The following is a 24,359-nucleotide window of genomic DNA, read 5'->3' as shown; positions in this document are numbered from 1 at the left end:
AACAAATCGTTTGCTCAAACTGATCATTTAAAAACCCATATGCTTATTTCCATGGGAGAGAAACTTTATGCATGTGAGGAATGTAACAGGTCATTTACTGTAAAAGGTGATTTAAAAAGACATATACTTATAAAGACATATACAAGAAAGAAATGTTTTGTGTGTTAGTTATGTAACAAGTCACTTACTCAAAAAGGAAATTTAAAGAGACATATGCTTAATCACATAGGAGAGAGACCTCATGTGTGTGAGGTATGCAACAAGTCATTTACTCTAAAAGAAGGTATGTAACAAGTGATTTACTCTAAAAGAGAATTTAAACAGATATATGCTAATTCACACAGGAGAGACACCTCATGAGTGTGAGATATGAAATAAGTTACTTGCTGACAAATGTAGTTTAAACAAACATGCACTTATCCACACCTGAGAGAAACCTTATGTGTATGATATATGTAATATGTCATTTACTCACAAACCCAGTTTAAACAAAAATGTACTTATCCACACAGGAGAGAAACCTCATGTGTGTAATATATGTAAGGAGTCCTTAACTCACAAACATCTTTTAAACAACCATATACTTATTCACAAGGAGAGAAACTCCATGAGGTACATATGTAAGAAATTGCTTAAATGTTATATATAAAAATTGAAACGTGGATGCCTACAAATAATAGAAGGCTAGTGTCTTTTGTTAAAAAGCTAGATTAACAAGAAAGTTTACTCATCTGTGTAGTAATGACTTGACCATGCTATAAAGAAATGTCTTTCTATGACGTGTATTTAACTTGTCTTTTCATATCAATTCTTAATAAATCATTTGTTTCTTTCCACAAGATTAAAACTTCATGTTTGAGAGATAATTCAGAAGTCATTTTATCATCATGTTAGTGCGAAATACAACAGACTTATTTTTCATGAAATTTGTTCCTCGAAATCATGCCATTAGTATATCCCACTACATGTGTTTTCTGTGCGATATGTATTAGTATTTCATATCACATATGCAGGCTGATTAAAGTATTTCTGATTTAAAACAATTCTTATTCTTGGTATTTAATTAGTAATGAAAGATTTAAAACGGCGTGTTCGAACTGTGAAAAGGTAATGACTGCTTATAATGTTTTGAATCAAGAAATTGTATTCATGTCACATTCCTCCCATTCAGGTAATGTCATGAAATGCTTGAAATGTTGAACATTTTCATTTGACTGGAAATTTCATTTACATTTTTCACTGTAATCCACTTTTCACTGCATTTTTGTAAAAAGTATGGAATGTGAAATATCTTGTTTTGTGATAACTTTGGTATTCTAGGATTTAAGTAGTTCTATCTTCCTTGTTAACTTCTGGAACTGCTTTTTTAATGTTGAGAATGCTTAGAATTTAGATTTCAGTAAGCTTATGTGTTCAGTGTCATATATTTAAAATGTTAATTTTGGATTATGTGTTTGATGGTCCAATGCAGCCACTATGCAGCTTGTAGTGTCTTTGAACAAAGTCAGAATTTCTTGAGGGTTTTTTTTTTTTTTTTTTTTCCCTTTCTGTGGTAGTGCATAATCATTCGTCCAGCAACCATGGGTATAATAATCCTTCAGTTAAGCAATTCTGCCATTTTGTGCGTTTCGTTTTTGTTGGATTTCAAAGTCGAACAGTTTTTTTGCCTTAAACTTAGTCTTAAACTATGGCCTTGTAGCATTTGCAAGCAATGGAAAATACTGGTGTAAAATTTCTGCAAGAACACAAAATTTTGCTGAAAATTTTCTAAATGAAACAACGAGGAAATTCTTTTCCTCCATAGTCGAGTGTTGCACGAACCCAGTTTTGAGCAATTCCACCATTTTTTTATGCAAAAACAGATAGCTTTGTCCTTGAGGAGGAGAAAATTGCAAAAGAATAACGGAAAGATTTGAAGAAGCATGTATTTAATTTTTTTTATTCATTGCTTATTTAATAATTCAAATTTGTATTTTAAGGAATGTTTTGTTTGGCTATATTGATAATGTTGTACCAATTTATAATAAATATTGACAGTTTGGGTATCTTTCTGGAATAAAGGTGTGAAAACCACCAACTTGCACCCAATAAGTAACTTTTCATGTATAAAAAATCAAAAAATTGTGCAAAGATTATTTCTTTATTATATTACTACCTTTTTTTGTTGCTCATGGGTCCATGCAAATGTTTCAGATACGCTTGTTCTAATATGTCTCTGTTTATTGTCTATTATTAAGTATTCAGTTTTGACATCTGATTCCTATGGAATTTGCTGACTTTCATTTTACCACTTTCAAATTCTTCTTGATCTGAAATTCTGAAGAATGGGTTAATATTTCATAACCCTGTGCATTCTGTAGCTTTTAAGTTCATTCTATTAAACTTGGCTGTTCTTGTGTTAACAAAATATTTAATTATAGTTCTGAAATGATATATGAAATGTTTCTCAGCTTCGATAATGATTGAATCAATTTGTGCAACAGTGCTATAGAAAAATCCCATGTGCATATATAACTAAAAAGCATTTGGAAATATCTTTGCAATGTAAGAAACAGTTATTTACTAAATATGTTTTTAAGGAACTTTTTTTTTAAGTTATATTATTTTTGAAAAATTTTCGAGCAAGAAGAAGACATCATTTTTAATTTTCAAAGACACACTAGTTTTCGATATGTATTAACACTTATGTACCAAAGTAAACTCTCATATTTATCCTATAATTCCTGCTTTGTTTGGAAGTGTTTGTACAAATCAACCTTATGAGAAATGGGAGCTTAAATTTGTTATGAAATTCACTGAGGCAAAAAGAGACAACGCAGTATTATTAAAAGTAATATACTACAAATGTCTTGAAACTACAATTTAGTAATTTGTAAAATTATTTACCACAACAAGATACGGAAAAACGGGTGGTTAGGGATTGTAACATTAATTCATTGTATTGGTTAGGAATTGTAACAATAATTCATCGTACGCTATTTCATTTGAAAATCCATCCTTATAGACTCAGTTAAGAAATAAAAATGAGTGTAGCTAGAGTTTCATATCCTAGCCTCTTTAAGGGCAAACTTAGTTTTTGGAAAAAAATTCAAGAAATGTCTTGCAAAATACTTGAAATCAGTTTTTTTCCCCTGAATTAATATTATGTAAGATTTTATTTATGTCAGTATTAACTTACCCCCAAAGCAGGGGCGGCCAAACGAATACCCCCCTGCCCGCAGGAAATTAAAGAAATAGAATACAGTATTTATATAATGTATTTACAATATTACTATACGGGTGACAGCAGAGAGCGACTCCGAAAACACGGCCGGCTTACAAGTAGAGCTGGAGCAAATCGCATGTATTCGTTACCGAGTAACGGGTACATCGGTTGACTCGAAGTACCGATTCGGTACTCACAAATTCATTTCGTTACTCGCATCTGTCGTATGATGCGGTTTATTCGAGTACGAATGATGTGGTTGCTATGCGAATACGAATGATGCGGCTTCTATGCGAATACGAATGATGCGGTTGCTGTTCGAATACGAATGATACATTTGCTAACAATACCCGTGTGCCACATTTTTCAGGTATTGTTTAAATAAGAATATGTAGGTTAATATAAGTTCTTTACTTCCTTGTACGAAATAAAAAGGAAGTAAGTATTGTAATCGAGAAAAATTTTTGCGTATCATATTTCAACGGAAATATCCATTTTTGACGATTACAGAATCCATGTGAATTATTTTTTTGGATGACGTCTGTACGTACAAACACAATTTTTTTTTTTAATTCCAGAAACGGATTGTTAAATGTAATCCCATTTACTCTAAGCTGATACTTATGACTAATGATTATGACTCTAAGTTGATACTTGAAAGGGATTTTTTCGTGATGTGTAAGTACGTATATATGCATTTCGCATAACTCAAAAACGATTAGTTCTGAAACGTTGAAATTTTGTATATGGGCCCGTTATAACATCTAGACGTGCACCTCCCTTTTTATTGCAATCGGTAATACTACAAAACGTAAATATGTATATTTTAAAGAAATTATAATTAAATGTAAAGTACATATATATATATATATCCTTATAATTAAATGTAAAGTACACACATATATATATAAATATAAAATAAAAGCCAAGTAAGGCGAAAATAAAAGCCTTGGTTTTTATTTTATTTATTTATCACTAAGTAAGTTAATTGGCTTTTATTATTTTACCAGAGTATAGATAGAAATTTGGTTATGTAGCCTATTCTTCTAAAACGACGTTTCGTCGCTGCCTTCCCCCACCAATTTCCTTTTTTTTTCGGTTTCGGATTATTTGGTTACGGCAATGCACACTAGGGCTATTGCCTAAGGGAAGGGATGCCTTCGTGAAGGACTTTTTAAAGGAAACTGGCTCATATGCAAGTTACACATGGGGAAAGCCACGAAAACGCCCGTGCAGCCAGCCGTTAGCCGGGAATTGAACTCCGGAACGAACTATTAGTCTTCAGCGACTTTAGCAAAATAGGTGTTCACTTTACGATAAAGCAAGCACCTGTTTTCTTCAATTAAAACAGGTTAGACGATATGACTCTTACTACTTCATTCTCACTTAGCTTTTGATTTCTAATATTGATTCAATATTTTCTGTAGACATTCTGATTAGAATAATGGATTTCAAACATGTGCAAAAGGTGTGTATCTGAATATAATTAGGTTTTTATAACATACGGCCCATTTTATTAATTTATAAAACAATATTATCGCTGTTTAGAACCACATTATCGCTTGAAAGAAAGCAAAAATGTGACAAATGTATAATGAACATTAATATACATGCTTTACTAGAATTTCACCCTTTCGTCATTAGCGGTTCTGATGAAAGGAATGGGGAGAAGCAGCAAACGAAGTAACGAATAATCGACAAATAACGAAATCTAACCTTTAATGCCGTCTCCCAGTTTCTTTAGCCCACCAGCGGTCCAGCGGTAACGTCGTTGAACACTGGTAGTTCGGTCTGAGGTTCAAATCCCGCGAACGGGCTGTCTGCATGGGTGTTTTCGTGGTTTTCCCCATGTGTAAGTGTATATCAGCCATTTCCCTTAGAAAGTCCTCCACGAAGACATCCCTCCTTTAGGCAGATAGCCCTAGTGTGCTTTGCCATAATTAAGTACACCAACACCAACCCAGTTTCTTTATTTGTATTTGGGAAAGTTTTATTGTCATTATGAAAAGTGAAATTTGATATGGATACCGCATAACTTTTTAAATTATGCTTATTTTTGCTGCACTTCATTTAAACTTATTTCCTCGAATTATTCTAACTTAATTAAGCGATACCCGAAGGCAAGTTACAAATGGCATCAAACACTGCAAATTTTGAAATTAAATTTCCCGGTCAATCTCTGTCTACGAGACTCAAACTTCTTGTACTTTTATTTTTTCATAACGAGTATAAAACTTTGCCAGCTATAAATATAGGAACCAGAAGGCAACTTTAAAAGTTAGATTTCATAATTTGTCCAAAATTAATTCTTTTTAAAATTTGAAATTGACAAAATATGAATATTTTCGTCATTTAAAATACTTCTGTATTTTTGTTGCACCGTATTTAAACTTGCTTCTTCGAGTTATTGACATTAAATTACATTAATTCCGTTATCTATTAGAAAATAATTATAGCAAATCATCTAATTACGATATCTCTAAGAGGTCACTTTCTAAGAAATCTGTATTTTTGAGAACATAAACAAACATTGGTAGTGAACATCACCTTTTTAAGACCACGACATGTAAAATCCTCTAAAAAGCATGAATGGTTGCATTTAAAGAGGACTCATTGCTTTTAATAAAGAATGATACATGTTTTTGGTGTGTGTGTGCCAAAATAGTGATACCGTGGTTCTGTTGCTTTAGAAAATGTGTGAAATTAAAAAAATGGATACTATATAACAAAAATGTTGTTATATTTAGATACAACACCTTCTGAACACGTCTGCAATTCATTCTTCTGCTCAGCATAATTCGTCTGCATAAAATAATAAATAGTATTAGAAATCAAAAGCTAAGTCGAAGTAGAAACAGTCATCTCTTCTAAACCATTTTAATTGAAGTAAACAGACGTTCGTCTTATCGTAAAGTAAACACCTATTTTTCAAACAGCGGATAAAACGGGAAAGAAGGAATTGGTGGGCGAAAGGGCAGCGAACGAAATGACACTTTTTGGAACTGGAATGAAATGAGAAAGGACGAAAAGGTACTAAGCCAATAAGACAAGGTCTGGTATTTTACTTTATAATTTAACTATTCATCATAAATTTAAAAATTATTTTAATTTTTATTTGTCTTTACATTTTTGTTAAATTTTACTTATAAGTATTTTATATTTCAGTTGCTAATTATTATGTTACTTTAATTATTCATTATTTTAATCACTATTTTTTATTATTTTAATTAATAAGTTTTTTACTAAGTAATTTTTTATTATTTTAATTACTAATTAATGTTATTATTGTAATATTTTATTTTATTTATTTATTTTTTATTTATTTTTCCTATTTTCCTGACGGCCTTCCGTAGGCGCTTCTGACTTCTGACTTTTGTGACACAACAAAAAGAGGTGAATTATTTCCATCCAAAAATACGATGTAAAACTCCCTATCGTATAGGGCCGTATACCGATCCCTAGAGCCGTATACCGATAAAATAGGCTCAGGATACGAATACCGATGGATTTTACCGAAAGTAACGAGTAACGATACGATTAGTAACGAGTACTGGTTCACCGAGTAACGAATACATACGGGTACACAATTTCTCGTTACTTCTACAGCACTACAATGTACTAACAATCATACCAACCATGTAATAGTGGGTTTTGCAAATAGTTTTTTTTTTTTTTTTTTTTTTTTTTTTTTGTAATTTGCTCCAGGAAGAAAAAAATCGCTAATTTTTATAATAATATCAAACGTATAGCAACTTTTTTGCTCTTTACCTTTTGTTCAATAAATAAGCGTTACAAATAAGACAAATTTGTTTTGCTTCTAACTCTTTTTTTGCCTGATTTTGCATTATCCTTAATTTTTGGACATGAGTGTATATAGAAGTAGGGATTGACAGTTTTTTTTTTCCTTTTTGACAGAAAATGTTGCTGATTTTGCTCTTAGAATGCTTAATGCTATTTGACGTTGGTTTTACGCAGCGTTTATTAATTATCGAAGACGAATTATTCTCCTCCGTTACTCTCGAAAAAGTATGTTTTAATTCACATTTTGTAAGAGAATAAATTTAAAAGTAGAAGACGATATTTATTATCTGAAGTAATAAGAAAATACAAAAATGTTTTATTTATAAATATTTTGCTTTTTGACAATGTTTATCGAAATCGCTTTAAAAATGTGTAAACTCCCTCTGTAAAGTGAATCACGCAAAATGTCTTTCAACTGTTATAGCCGGTTTCCGCTAAAACAAACGCAAAATGTAGGCAATGAATTTAATTTCCGATCATTTAAACAAAAATGTACTGTTCCTTATTTTGGACAATGTGAAGAGAACGGCCTGTAGAAATGCGAAGATTGCTTTGAGGTAGATGGCATTCTCTCTAAATTGATGAGATATAGCCAAGATGGCCTATTGTTTGCGCGACTAAATTTTGCAGAGATGCTGGCGAGAAATCTCACGGCATTTTCTCCCGATCACTGGAGAACATTCACTGGCTACACGAGCCACAATGATTATATATCTGTAACAGTATTTAGCCGTTATACGTGACTGTAACAGTAGATGATTTCCGACAATTTTCAGAACTGAAAAAAACTGTAAATTTATCGCCGGCTGAGGAAAACTAGTATATAAATTCGGAGACAGCATCAGTTCTCAGTTTGAGTTCAGACAATTTAGCGCAGAGATGAATTAGGATTATTGATAGTTCTCGGTGCGAGCTTTGCTTTCACCCGTGCTTTGTGGTGTGGTGTGTCACACAATCTTAGTAGTGTGAAGTAGAAAATACTGATTGTGCTCTGCGGACTGAGAAGAGCTTCATGAGTGCTTTTGTGAAAGGTTCGAGAATTTTTTTTTTTTTTTTTTTTTTTTTTTCCCTTTTGGTACGTGAAAGCAAGTTTTATCAAGCTACCATCGGTTCTCAGTGTATCGAATCCGTTACGAACTCGTACATTCGAAACAACTTTTGGTGTCAGATGTGCAATTTAATAGCAAGGGAAAGAGTGGTGGGGAGCAACTTAAGACAACTGTCAGTTTTTGTAGTTCAAGGTAAAATAGAAATTACTGCCGCAATGGAAAATAAAATCGAAGCTATGGAAGGCAGAACAGACATGGTTGAAAATAGAGTTGGAAACAATAAACTAAGAGTTCCTTCATTTCAACTACAAGCCTTGAGAAAGCGTTTCCGCTGTCAAAAAAATAAATCTGACAAACAGTTTCTGCTGTTAAACAACAAATGGAAAAATTAAGTTTATGCTGCTGAACAACAAATCGATTAGAGAGTTTCTATTTGCGCCGGCAATGAAGTTGACAGCTTAAAAATATAGCTATGTCTTCTTGTGCTTTTCCAAAGCTATGAAATGTGAAAACCTCCTGTTAAGTAACTCAGTTCTTTGTAGTTACTAACGCAAGTGGATGGGATTCTGCAGCTAAAGCCTGCCATATCATTGCTTCTCGGAGAATACACGCAACGGATATCCTTCAAGGTCTCCCAGAAAATAAAAGGCTACACTTCCAAATTCCATCATGCGCGATGAAGCAGCGCTTTGACAAAAAGTGTGTAAAAGACTGTAACAGGCTTCAGTTAAAATAGACACCAGTATGAAAGCTTCCAATAGCTCGCCACAAATATTGAAAGGTTGCCTCATCTCTCCTTTACGAACAGCCCAACAGAAACAGGGGAAATCAATTCTTTGGTGTTGGCATCCGCGATCTTCAGACATAGAATGCCCTGCGAATGGCAGATGTGAAGCATCTAAAATTCTTCTTTTATATGCCATGGAATTCGACTCAGTCATAGTGTATATAAATTTGTAACTTCGTGACGTTATTTATTGATTTAGCATTTCATTTAGCGTATGTATTCATTCAAACTATTGTTACAGTTCTGAAAATGTAAAATAATGTGTTAAATGTAAGCATACATTACAATTTTAATATAATTTAGAATTTTTTATAGCACTGCTGACTAGATTTGAAGAAATTAAAACCTTTTGTTTTAAGAAATTCAAAACTAGTAGCTATGACGCTGGTAACTTAAAACTAATAACGTATGTTTTTTCGTCACCCGCGCATTCCAAAATGGTAGCCTTGAAAGAAACGTATCATCAGTGGATAAGTTGTGTGATTGCAGAGCGTCATATAATATTCTACTTCTTCAAGTAATATGCTTCCAAACATGAGCTATAGCTAGATTGTTACTAGTACTTTAGGCATAATGTTCGTTCGCTCACGTTATGCTTCGGATATTGCAAAATTAAAATGTGTTACGCCCAGTAAAAATACTGAAGTTAAGGCCTTTCACGTAACAATTCATTCAAATGAAATTTTCAAAACAAAACAAATACAATGTTGGGAGGCAGAACCGAACAATCGCGCATTGTTTTGCACAATCTTTCGAAATCGCCAACTCGGCTAGCTGTCGCATCTTGTCTCCTGGAGTTGCAATCCCCTCCAAAAGACACTATGTAAAAGCGGGAAATTTAGTATGGTGAAAACCTAAAATAAATTCAAAACAGCAGTTGAAAAAATTTTTTAATCAGATAACCGTTTCATAATCATAGTAAGTTTTAAGACTTAAAATCGTTACACAACAGCGAAAAATTAAAATACATTCACTCACATTCATTTTAAAAAAAAGCTGTCTCCAAAAATCTCTTCATTTATTTAATTATGAGTATGCTCCAGGCACATCAAAGTCATCAGCTGCAGCAGAAACCTTAAACATCCTTCTTCAGGGGTTGTATCGCGTAAGGTGGCGGGAGTAAATATTTGCAATGTCAAGCAAGAACACTTAAATAAATCGTTCTCAATCAAGTGGTACTGTCCTTTCCTCCACATAAATTCATACAGATATTCATATAGACATGAAGATATTCGATTAGTAAAATTTCCAAGAAAGTCTTCGACCATACACATTAGTATGCGCACCTGCAGAACAGGTACGAAATATTTCGTCTTCCAGACTATTATAGGCAGCCCAAAAGTTGGGAATAATTGTGGCCCCTGGGAACATAATCATTCTCGAATTCAGTGATTACATCAAGCAAGCAGACATTTTCAAGTTGGCACATAAAATGCATACATGCTCTACTTATTAAAAATGTGCCAAATGAAATTGATGATAAAGATGTATTAACTGATCTCTTTGATCAGAATCCTGACATTTTCAAGATGGCGGATAAAGAGCTTGACGTGTTTTAAACGTCTCTTAAAAAACATTATGATACTATCAACACAGCACTTGCATCTAAATGTAATATGAACGGTGAGCTGCGTGAACATGTTAGGACTGCTTTGGGTGAGTTAAAATCTCTTATAATTTAAAATTTTGAAAGATTACAATCTACTAATTATCGCGAAGCTTGTGTGGCAAGTTTGTAAACCTCTGTTATGAGACCTTCTTATGCTGAGGTGGTATCGCCATCTAGGGGAGAAAATGTAAAGAAACAGTCAAATGACTGTAATTTGCTTGTTTCGGCAGCTGCTGGATTGGAAAACTTTACATCCCTTAATGTTCAAAAACTTTTGAAGGAAAAAATTAATCCTACAGAAAAGACATTAGGTATAAAGAATATTAGGACGATTTCTAATAACAGAATTTTAGCGCAATGCTCTTCCTACTAAAAGATGAAATCAACAACAAACCTGAACTAATTTCTTCTCTTCCAAGACAGAAAAATCCTGCTCTACTTATTAAAAATGTGCCAAATGAAATTGATAATAAAGATGTATTAACTCTTCTCTTTGATCAAAATCCTGACATTTTTTATTGTAATGAATGTATTAATAACATGAAATTCTGTTTTACTCTTAAAAAATTCCAAAACTCAAAGCATATCCTTGTCGAAATGAAACCCGAGCTATACAAAAAATACCTATCTTTTGGGTATTTGCATTTTGAGTGGTCGGTTTGTTAAGTAGAGGAGTTTATCATAATAAATAGGTACTTTAAATGCCTTGCGTATAATCACAAAGGAACTAACTCCAAAAATTCTGTTGCTTGCTTCAAATGTGCAAAAGAACATAAAAGTGAGCACTACCAAACTCAAGAAACCCAAGCTTGTGTAAATTGCTTTCGTTATAATAGCAAAGTCATGGATGTTGGCAAGAAAGTTGATGTCAAGCATAAGCCTTTCTCCAAAAATTGTCCTTCTCACATTCTTATGAAGAATAGAATTATTTCTCAAATGAATTATGGTTAACTTTCCCATTTTTGTTCTTAAAATTATTCAACTTAATCTTCATCGTTCGAAAATGGCTACTCAGCAGCATGTTTTAAATATGGAAAATTCTAACATTGATATCGCTCTTGTTCAGGGGCCTCACTCTTATTAATGCTCTATTCCCAACTTGCCTTCCTCTTACTGGGTTTTCTTTGATGCTAATAGCGATACCATTAAAGCTGCTATTATTGTACGGAATCATAAGCTGTCTACTCTGCTTGATATTAATAATCTTGATTATAATATGGTGTTTCTTCATGTTACTCTCAATACCCATGATTTTATCTTTTTTTCCTATTATTTTGAACCTAATAGACATATCGACTTGGATTTGCATAAAATTAGTGTAGCATTAGCTTCAAAAAATTGTAATAGATTGATTTGGCCTATGGATGCGAACAGCAAATCTGAAATTTGGCATAGTCCAGTTTCAGATTCTCGAGGGGTTAAACTTTATGAATTTTTAAGTATGAATCATTTGTTCCTTATAAACGAAGACTGTGGTCCTACTTTCTGTAGTACTCAAGGTTCAAGCTATATTGACATTACGGTTGTGGGATCTGATCTTCTTGCAGATATTTTGCGTTGGTGTCAACCAGATTATGAATCCCTTTCTGATCATTGTACGACTGATTTTGAACTATCTGTAGCTTCTAATAACACCCTCTATGACAGAAAAAACAGCAAGATTGTCTTCAGTGTAAAGAAAGCTAACTGGAATATTTTTACAATACATGTAAGCAGTCGATTGATAAGTTGTCGCAGTTTATTGAGTGCTTTTACGGATAAGCATGCATTAAACTCTCGACTAGAAAATTTTGTCTCGATTCTCTATAAGGCATCCAAGGCTTCCATGCCTCTAAAAAAGTAAAGAGTTCATAAGATACCTTGGTGGAATACTGAAATCGAATGTATGAGAAAGCACGTTAACGCTGCTAGACGTAGGTTTCAACAAAATCGTAACCCTACTCTTAAAGAGTTATATAAACAAAAATATCTTCACTTAAGATATAGTTACAGCTTAAAGCTCCAGGATGCAAAGCTTAACTCTTGAAGAGAATTCCTGATGAGTATAAATGAAAGGAATGTTTAGAAAAAAATACATACGAATGGTATAAAGAAAAATTTTATGAAAGGAATTGCAGTCAGTGGAATTTATCTCCCATGTGGTAATTCTACAAAGTCGCTTGAAGAAACTGCTAATGAGGTTCTTAACAGAAGCTTTTTTACGGATCCTTTTAGCACGGATTATTCGTTTCATAGAATGATTAGGGCTGAAGCTTCGTTAAATTATGTGGCTAATCCAGATCCTCCATTTACTATATCAGAAATTAATAGTGTTATAGAAAAACTTAAATTTAATAAACTTCCTGGTCTTGATTCTATTTCAAACGAAATTTTGAAGCAAGTTCATAAAATGTTTCCAAATTTATTCTCCAAAAACTTCAATACTTTTCTGAAGCTTGGTTCATTTCCTCGTTGCTGGAAAACAGCGAATGTCCTTTTAATCCCTAAAAATAATGGTTCTCGTATCTCGCATTCAGATTATTAGATTTATGCATGACAAATCTGCATTGCTCTACCATGGCCAAGTTTCTTCCTCGCGCATTTTGGAAAGAGGTTGCCCTCAAGGCTCGGTTTCCGGACCTTTATTGTGGAATTTAATTATGAATGATCTACTCAATAGACTCTCACATTGTCCGAGGTGTAAAACAATTGCTTTTGCTGATGATCCATTAATTTACTTTCAAGAGAAGTGTCCCATTACTCTCTTTAATACGGCTCAGAACACCCTTAATATTATTTCCAATTGGTCCAGAGAACAGAAATTTGAATTCAATCATAATAAAGCTAAAATTATGATAATTAAAAAAGAAAGCATGTCAACTATACAAAACAACAATTGTACTTGGATAATACCTTACTCGAAACGGTGAATGAAATTAAATATTTAAGCGCTATTCTTGATCATAAGTTTTGCTAGAAAATCACATTATGTATTTATCCAATAAGTGTGAAAATATACTTAGAGGACTTAATCGTTTACCTTGCAATACAGTTGGTTTAAAATCTAATGTTATTGATATGTTTAATAAGCAGAATATTGTCCCCTTTATTTGCTATGCTTCTAGAGTGTGAGGAACAGCTTTAGAAAAGAAGATTAATTCCCGTATACTTCGCAGAATTCAAAGAAGAATTTTACTAAGAGTTGTGCGTGGCTACAGAACAATTAGCTATGAAGCCTGTTTCGCAATTTCAGGATTTCCTCCGATTGACCTTCATGTTTTAAATACCAAAAAGTTTAAAAATACCATCAGAAAATTTATGTTCGATACCAAGGTGTTGTTTGAAGATCTTCCTCATCCGGCCAAAAGTTTGCCAATTCAAACTATCATTTATGACAATTTTGTTGAGGATAAATATCCTGTTGTGTGTTACACAGATGGCAGTAAAATCAATAATCGAGTTGTATTAGCTTATGTCGTTTTCCATCATGGTTCTGAACTGGAATACAAACTCTTTAAAACTCCCAATGAATGCAGTGTTTTCCAAGCCAAATTACTGTGCATTAGTGAGTCAATTTAGTGGATATCTAATAACTGTTTGCTAAGTGATAAATTTCTTATTCGCACTGATTCTCTTTCATCCTTATATTCTCTTAGGAATATCTTCTCATATAATAAATTAATTGTCACTTCCCATGCCCTTCTTAAAAACCTTAATAATAAAGGTGTTGATGTTATCTTTTCTCATGCACGTGGCCACACTGGCAATCTAGGAAATGAAAGGGCTGATTGGTTGGCAAAACAAACTACACATCTTCAAGTAATTACTCCAATGACACTTCCCAAGTCATTTTACAAGAACAAAAATAGAGATGATACAATACTCAGGTGGAATGAACTATACAGGAATTCTACTACTGCCTCTTTGACTAAACTATTTTTTCCTTCCATTCCTCGCAGACTGAATAATAAACACACTTTTTCTGCAATTTTGAAGTTACTCAATTTCTAACTGGACATGGTAAATTCAATTCATATCTGAAGACATTTAGATTATCTAGTATAGACTTTTATTCATGCAGTTTCGGGGAAGGGCAAAATTTCGAACATTTGTTGTTCTATTGTTCAAAGCTCAAGGAAGAATTAAAGGAACTCATTTCTAGGTTAAACTCTGTGAATATTACATTTCCTCCTCCCATTCACGTATCTGTCCAACATAAAATGGCTTTCTCTTTCTTCTGTAAATTTATCTCTTACATGTGATCTCTGAATTTGTAAGTTTATTTTATTTTGTGTTGTGTTGTTGTATTTGTTTGTTTTTTACTTACCTCTGTAAGCCTTGTGTAATTCTATGTGGTGCACAAGGATTTAAAATTTTCAATTATTATTATTTTTTTTTTTAATTCGTAGCTCGTGGTACATATGTTAATTCACTTTAGCAAATGTAGAAAAGAAAAGGTTATTTAAAGTATTAGCTTAGATAAATACTAAATATGAAATAAGAGCTGTCACATTCGTAAGTATTGTTACATGTGAATTCAAAGTAATTTTAGGAATTATTGGAGATAATTTCTTTGAAAAGAAATCAAGCTGCGGAAAATATATTTCTGTAATTTAAATTTCAATAAATAAACGTAAAGTAATACTGGATAAAATGGTGCATATTTCAAAGTATCATAATGCTTTGAAATTTAATAAAATATAATTAAAACACCGTTTTAAGTTCGCATAGCTTTAAGGGGACTCATACACCTTAAACCCCTCATGATCTTCGAATATGTGACTGTTGCAAGAATTGGGATATTTTATTTATTTTAAAAGCAATTACTTCCAACTTTTTACAGCTGACTACATAACATAGCTGATTTGGAAACTAGTAACCAGAAAGTTTGTGTTGCCACAAATATTTTTGTAATTTAATCCTCTTTGTGACAAAATATTTTGCCGTGTTTCCACCTTGCGCGCATGATATTTAAAAAATGGCTAATGGTACATACTTGAAATTTGATGGAATTCTTTATATGGGCACTATTTTGTAACTGAACCAACAATCTGATGAATATTTTAATAATGAAAAATTTTATGGGCGAAAAAATTAATTTTTTTAATGAAATACATTTTATAAACTCAATACAAAATAAAATAAAAATTTAACATGAAAATTTTAAAATTTTAGGTTCACTGTAGTTTCCAAATGTTATAAAAGCTATATATTAAATATGGAATCAAATTATGAAACAGAATGTTTTAAACTGTGCGCGCAAGTTGGAAACATGACGAAAAATGTTGTCACAAAGCGGATTAAATTATAAAAATATTTGTGGCAACACAAACTTTCTGATGACTATTTCAGAAAGCAGCTATATTATGTAGTCAGCTGTAAAAAGTTGGTAGTAATTGCTTTTAAAATAAATAGGTTATCCGAATTCTCGCAACAGTCACCTATTCGAACATCTTATGGGTTTTAAGGTGTATGAGTCTCCTTAAGGCACGCCCCATTTTGTAAGGACTCTTCCACCAGTTAAAAGCATAAAACTATTTTATAGATAATCAATTGTGAGTTCACCCACCCGCAAAAATCTCAAATAACAAATCACCATTGGTCTCCAAAAAACATATGAGATGTGACTTCAAAGTGTGTTTCTCCTGAAAAACAGATAAATAGTGTCCGAAATAGCCGAAAAGCAACAAATCTTGAAATGCTAATACTTTAAAGGGCATATAAAATGCTTAATTAGTAAATTAAAGTTAGAATTTGCAAGTAAATAAGAAATTAAACACATTTGTGTCTCAATGTTAACACCGCCTGCATAAAGTATGGTCCAATAAGAAATTGGCATTATGTCATGTAAATTTTATGATACTCTCCGTTTCTCCTGTTCATACTCAGTCAGCAACAAACACTCACGTAGTTAGCTTAATGTTAGTAAGATATGCCAGGCACCTACTCAAAATTATGATTGCAAAATTTTCTTAAAAAGTATAACTTACCATCTTGATTACTAATTTAATTTACTTTGGAACGACTGATCTTCTGACTTGCCACCTGTTTAGAAATTTTTCGTTCCCAGGACGCGGTGTACCAAATAGTGCACCTTTTAACTAAATAAAAATAAAGTGAGTGACCAAGGGCTAAATTAATTACTGGAAATTAAGTAGTACATACCAGATGTGAAATTTACGATCCATATCCGATCCCTTAAAAAGTCCTCCGCGAGGGCATCCCATCCCCTTAAGCAAATAGCTCCTCCGAGTTCCAAGTCCCTCTCCGAGCAGCGATTAGCACGCAGTAATTACGTGCTGTGTTCCAGCTGTCTTGAGTTGGATGCTACTAAGAGCACTGAAGGTAGAGAAATGCCTGAGCTGGGCGTCGCAGGAAGAGGCTTTGCTTTAATCACGTATAATGATCTTTCTGATACATTGATTCTGATTTAATAACGTATAATGATCTTTCTGATACACGTAATATGATCTTTCTGATACATTGGTGGTAGAGTCCTTCCAAAATGGGGTTTGGCTTAAGAGTGTGCGAGCCCTGTGATTTTGGTTAGAAGAATTTGTTCCAAACTGAGTGTTACATTTGTGGAAAGTAAAAACTGAGAACGAATTACCAAGTTGTGATAATTTTAATAGCAAATAGAGCAATTTTAATTCATATATAATTTTACTGCTATCAGTCGACTAAACTGCATCGAAAGTCTTTTATGACCCGAAATACTTGAAATGTAGCAACTAATTTGAATTTTAGACCTACATTTAGCAACTAATTTAGGACAAAATTTTCGACCTAATTATAGCAACTAATTTGGGACGGGGGAGGTATAATATAAAGTCTGCAGATCTAATAATCCGAAAACAAAATTGCTATCAAATCAACCATTTAAAAAAACACGCTTTACATTTACGCGTTAATTAAATGGTCTCGAAATTATTCAAAAAATGCGTTAACAACCTTTGTAAACGCTATTTATCTGTATTCTCTTATATTTTTGGAGGAAATTTAATATATGTGACCTTCGTTCTACAAAAAAGCAAAAATTTTCAAAGTTAGGGGCTGGATGATAATGATACAAATATCAAAACAATGGGGAATTCCAAAAAGGGGACAGCAGTAGGCATCACGGAACAGCACGATATCACTTCGATTCGTATTTAAGTGAATTTATATGGCATCGAGTTCCTAAAGAAGATAACTCATTATTTATTATTTTACATACTTCATCAGGTACATTCGGTAACACGAATATTTTGCGTACGTTTTAATGAAAGTCTTTGTCGAATAATCACAGATCTCGAGTTCATTGTTTTACAATGTTTATAGTCCATATTCCGAGTATAATCTGGTTATTATCTAACAAATTCTGAAGCTGTCTCTCATTACCTAACTAAATAGACAGCAGCCTGTTTCTTCAATTCTTCCACAAAACAACGCGATATCTTACAAATATTCGTTTCTCTATTTAAATTAAAATCATTTCTATTATTAAATACACCAAAAATCAGATCCTCACAGTAAATGAGAGAATTGGCAGCATCAGAGTCATTTATTTATATCTCTATCTCTCGTACTTGAACGTAGTAATGGAAGATCAGAAATACAAAAATTATGCTACATTTATGCTTGGGGAAAAGTGTAAAATCGTCTAATATCTATACATTACTGCTACAATATTGATATATTTAATCACTGAGAGGGTCTATATTGTATTTACTATCAAAATCTTGTTACATTACATGAAAGCCAATTTTTTAATTTTTTAATGTTTGTGTGTGAATAAATTCAAATTCGTGAATAAACTCATGATAAATTCACATCTAAGCTAGACAGTCTCTATGCCATAGTGACTACCAGATCTCCTACGAGGGTGAGAAGAGGCGGTTCTTCCCATCATTTTTAAGTTCATAAGCATCAAAATTACGATAGGGTTTTACATCTCTTGCAAAGTTACAGAATATGCCTCATCGGATTTCGCTAAATATTCAATACATATTGCGTGAAACACAATGTAATGAAGGTGTGGCATAGAAATAAAAGTAGGTTTAACAATAATTAGATATCCTTATTTATTTTCAAAATAAAAAGGGCGCAAATTTAATTTTTGTGAAACTTCAAGCTACTTTCGTAATAGAAACTTTGCTAAAAAGAGGTATTCTAACCAATTATAGAAAGAGTAACATCAAACATTGTGTTCTGTACTTACTTCAATATTCGTCTTCAGAATGTTAAGATGGACGTTAATCTTCAAATGTCGTTTTGCCTAGAAGTATTAGTGCGTATTTTGACCGTGCAATAATAAAGAGAGCAGGTCTGACTTGGTGCATCCCTTTGACGTACAATGTCACCTGGACTATAATCTGAATTTATACCAGTTTTGATCGTATAATGTTAAGTAGATAGAAATTGTTTGGGATCGAGATATAAAGCTGACTTCTTTAGAGTGAACAAGAGCTAAAGCTCCGAATTCAAATACTGAACCTTCTAGTGTGCTCCAAGTGAAAGACCTTTTTTAATTATGTACGTGTTCATATCATGAGGCTTTAAAAAACAAATATTATATCCTAAACGTATAATTTTAATTCGTAACTACTTATTTAAATATTCGAAGGAAAGGTTTAATGTAATTCGGTTCAAAACATCATTTAGGTTAAAAAAAAATAAAACGTCCAAAAAAAGAAGTAGTACATATATAATATTACAGATCACATTTAGCACTTTCATGTATTATTATTTCATATAATATTACAGACCAAATTTAGCACTTTTATGTATTAAGTTAGTGTTCCCTCGGACATTCGTGTATAAATACTGTAATGCGGAAAACATAGTAGCTTTATTTCCATTGGTTTCTTCATTTCTTTTAGTTAGTTATGCTGATTTTTAACTCAGTTTGTAAAAATGTTGAGTTAGCAATATTAATTTATCAGTATTAAAAACTGAACTAAGTTGTTTAACTCGGGTTTTATACATACCAGCTTTTATCATAGTTACTTAAATCTTATTACTAAAATTTTAATTTATTTAAAAAACTAATATTATAGTATAGAATATAAAAATATATAATAATACAAAAATTAAAATAATTTTATACAGATCCATTTTAGGGCAGTCGCTTAAATCAGTTAGCTGACATTGTGTTTTATTTTTAAAAAATGAAGTCTTTCTTCAGCAAAGGAGATCTTTTCGGTAAGGGAAGTTATTTTTATTTACAGTATGTGACTTTACATCTATTGAATAAAGGTTTGGATACTGAAAGTGATGCTGAGACGTACATTTTGAGTAATAATTTATGCACTGCTTCTAGCTTAACTTGGAAACTAGTCGAAGAGGAGCAAGCTAGAGAATCTGAATCTTATTGACGATTCTTGGCATTATCAATCATTATTTCAAAAACAATTTGCCAGTTGTTAATTAAAATGCCGAAATTTGCCAGCGCAGTAAATATAGAAAGTTATATTAGAAATCCGAATTTATATTTGGGAAAAAACCAATAATCATATTTTCTACTGGTATTTAAAAGTGCTGTTTGATAAATTATTCCACTTAGCATTTAGCTTTAATAAATTTCGGAATGAATCGTAACTCAGTTTTATATCCAGCTTAATTCGTTTTTTGCAAAAACAAAGGCTAAATTAGGATTTTCCGGTAATTTTAAATAACGTGTATTATGTCACTGATATTTACAAATTAAAATTTCGACGAATAATTGCGGGCACATTCAGAACACAACACCCCCTAAATAAAACCTTGCTACAGAGCAAAACACAATTTTTTTTTATTTTTCTAAACCACCGCTTTGCGCCAAAGACGCAACGTCTTTAATATATAAGTCTTATCATAACGCTTTCCTTTTTGTTTTCGTAACAATATATTAAACATGCGCTAAGTAATCTCTTATCTTACCTTGAATCCGGTCGAAATACAAAAGTAATATAAGCAAAATAGTGTCTTTCTAATTTAAAAGGTATTCTTTTTTGTAGTGCTTGCTCTCTTAAATTTTCATAAAAATTGAACTTGTGCTCTAAATTATACTGATAAAAAATGTGGGTGAATTTTTTATTTTTTTCTGTTAATTATGATACCGATTAATCGTCCTTTTGAGTCTTATTAAACTTGAATCCGGGTAACTCTGATTTTGGCTAATCTTGGGGACCTTGTTTCATTAACTAGAAATCTAATGTATTGAATTTCTGGAATGTGTTCTAACTGATCAGAAATATAGTAACATGGAATATTGTTATGTATATTTATTAAGAGTTTGTTCACTGAGTTTTGAGTGTTTGTCCTGAGATGAGGAGAGTTTGTCCTGGACATTCTATACATATAGAAATAACTATATGTAAATGCAACCCAGACATCAGATGTAGGTACTATTGGCATTCTTTATTAGTATAGTATCACTATTTGCCCGCAAAAGAATAAAAATTAAAAAATCTGATGTGTGTACCACATGACTTCCTTGTACGGAATATTACATTATACCCATTTTTTTTCTTGCATTTCATTTAAACTGATTGGATGGAATTAAACCTACTTCGTCGATAGCGCATAAACCAAAATAGAATAAATGCACTCTTTAAAATTCACTATATTCGTTTACCATAGCGACACTCTGGCGCTAGGTTCACTTAACAGCGTTCTACTTCGTCCATATTATAACTCAGAATGCAGAAAATAAAACGATGTACAAAGGAAAATAAGAAAACAAAACAAAAAAGAAACAATTTTTCACAGACGATTCATTATTTCTCATTCTATTATTTCAGTTCTCATTTCGCGATAAAGCAAAAATACATTAAAACTTAAAATGTCTGTCTTGAAAATTATGAAGTAAATCTTAAAAACTTATTTCCTCGAATAAATTCCAGAATGAATTAAGCATGATATAATTCTCAATAAATAAACAAGGCGTTATCTTTGTTATTGCGAAGCTTACTTTCTCTAGATTGGCAACAAATTCTGTTGTTTCAAAGGTAAACAAGCAATGGCCGCCATGGAAAAAACTATTAGTCTTAGCGGCACTTAAGCAACTTTTAAATTGTTGATAATTCTAAAACTATTACAGACAGATTTACTAAATACATAAAAACCTTAACTGGAAGATAAGAACAACATAATTCAATCATTTTTAAAGCAAAAAATGCACAATTTACAAACATAAGAATAAAGAAACTGAGATCACTGAGCCGAGTAACAGAGTTGATATATATATATATATACTTTTGGTGGCGCCGATTGCAACCAAAATACGAGGTGCACATCTACATGTTATAGCAGTCCTATATACAAAATTGTAACGTTCTGAGGCTACTCGTTTTTCAGTTATGCCAGATACATACATACGTACACACAGATACCACGAAAAACTCTCTTCAGAATTCATTTTAAATTAGTTTTAAAGTTTTTTTTGGGCGGAAAAAAGTCTTTTATCCCGTCCATACGTACAGATATCACGCAAAACATCGTTAAATTGCATTCGATAGCGGTGAAAATGGATATTTGCGTTGAAATATAATGCATGAAACTTTTCGCGATTGCAGTATTTCCTTTTTACTTTCTTACAAGGAAATAAAAACAAAGCTTATACGCATTTATCATTCTTTTTATGCAAAACCTTTGCCGAGAATAACTCAATAAGTACGATAAAGGTTCTTGTAGACTTTTTGGAGATATATGTCAGCTTTCATTAATCCGTATTTAAGTGAAATGTGTAAGCAAAGAGGAAAATTTAACCCTTACGGGAAGCCGTGGATTTACATAGAGATACAAACCCATTTTCGGCTGAATGTGTAATACAGTTCTCGAAATAATAAACATTAATAATGTACACTTATTGCTATGATTTATACTTTTCAGATTCACGAACATCTTGAGGATTGACTAGATTGCCTCATTTAACATGAAAAGACCATAAATGCTGTAAGCCTATCTCTATCCTAGTTCTGTCTGCAAAAATATCAAGAAATGGTATTTAATTGATTCGCAAACTTATTTCTTTGTGGGAAATTTCATGTAGCAATTAATTACATTAAAATTAAGTAATACTGCTTTAAAACCAACATCTGGGGGAAATATTTTTTTGAATTTATTGTCTGACTTGGTGGCAAGAATTTACCCACAGTATACAAAGCATAGCATACCATTTCGGAACGCAAACCTTCTGCTCGATGTTACTCCATGACCTATTTATTCTTATAATGGTACTGAATATTATCCACATATCATCTCCAGTGATAAACCATTTCAAAAACAGAGCTTTTTGATTACTGTTGAGCAGAGTATAAAAATGCCGAAATTCTAGCAAGCCTATTCTGCTCTTTTAAAGCATAAGATACCCCCATAACACATCGCTTATATTGTCATGCTATCATCTCTATGGACCTTCTAAGAAATAGACTAACCCAAACGGGTTTTCTCCCTTGTCTGAGGCGTTGCCGGCTGTCACCTTGATCACATCCGGAGGAGTAGGGACGACTTGCAGAAATTTAACATTGGTTGCCTATTGCAGCGTGTATAATTGTCAAGAAAAAGCTGGTTTTAGCGCCTCATTTCACAAATTAGATATTCTCCATATTTTTATTTTTGAAATTGAGATTGATTTTTAAAAATTTAGCATATTTATCAAGCTTTCCAAATAATTAAATAATTATAAAGCTATTGCATGCTTTCAGGACTGGATTTTTTTAAGCTTTTCCCATGCTGTAAGGAAATTTGTAACTACTTCTTTTAGAAAATAATATTTTAAATCTGAACTAATAGAAAATTTTAGTCAAGCAATTTTCTCTTGCAATTTTTATGCTTTTTATTGGTGTAAATAAGTAAAAAATACTAAAATATTTAAAAACGAATTTTTGAAAGTTTTCTTTAAAGTTCTAAATTGTGCTGCTTTTTTAAAAATTATAGATGAGTATTATAGCACAATTTCTATAAAGGAAATTTATTTCAATTATATTTCATAATGCATCATAGTGATAAACACTTTTGACTTTTTAAAAATTTTTATACATTTAATTCTAATATTAAAATTGTATTTAAAAGTAATAATTAATTTTGCTTGTATTATATAGTGATTATTTTTTAAATTTATTTTTAGATTAGCATAAGTTTTTTTATTAATTATTTAATTTAATTTATTAGCCCAAAGAGGCGGTAGCCTAAAAAGCTGTTAGTTTCGAAGCGGCATTTTGCGCTGTTTTACTATAAATGTTCGTGTCTCCTTGCAAATTGTTCTTACCCAATATTATCGCCCTGTATTATATGTAAAGAAATTAAATAATGAAGAATCTGCATGATAACATGTATGTTTCTTGCACTGTGACAAAAACGACAGTATCTAGAGCCATCAAATTTTGAATAATGTAATCCTCCACCCGAATATAGGCATCTGGACGGCCGAATTTCGAATTTGTTTTAATCTATTCCATATTTTGTAAAACTTTAACGAATTTTTGATTAACAAACTCAACCAGTTCAGAGCGAGCACTGTACGGAAAATAACAGTTTTATCTACAATGCGGAAATTCTAATGATATGCTGTTTTCAAATGTATGTGGTTTTCGAGCGAAGAACATGATATTCATTAAATATAGGTAACACACAAAACTTTAAAAAAAGAGTGCTTCTAAATTTTATTTTATATTTTTTTCCTTCATTACGCTCAAAAAATTTTATGCTCCGAATTTTATGAATTATTAAAATAACTAATCCACTTTAATGTTAATAATTTAATGATCATATAATCAAATAAATATGATCGTTTTGTAATGTCATCATAGTTTAGAAAAACACTGCCTGAAAATGTTCAATAAAATTTAAAAAAAAAATATCAGATCTTGTTCAATTTTACATTATTTATTTCAAAGCATCGCGTACTATCAACCTTATTTAACTGTACTTTATTTTTACGCAAAATTAAGTTCATAAATTTTGCGC

Source organism: Stegodyphus dumicola, chromosome 10, assembly GCF_044657685.1.
Source record: "Stegodyphus dumicola isolate Sdum_Otavi_A_Nest chromosome 10, ASM4465768v1".
Lineage (NCBI taxonomy): Eukaryota > Metazoa > Arthropoda > Arachnida > Araneae > Eresidae > Stegodyphus > Stegodyphus dumicola.
Note: the sequence above shows the minus strand (reverse complement) of the source record.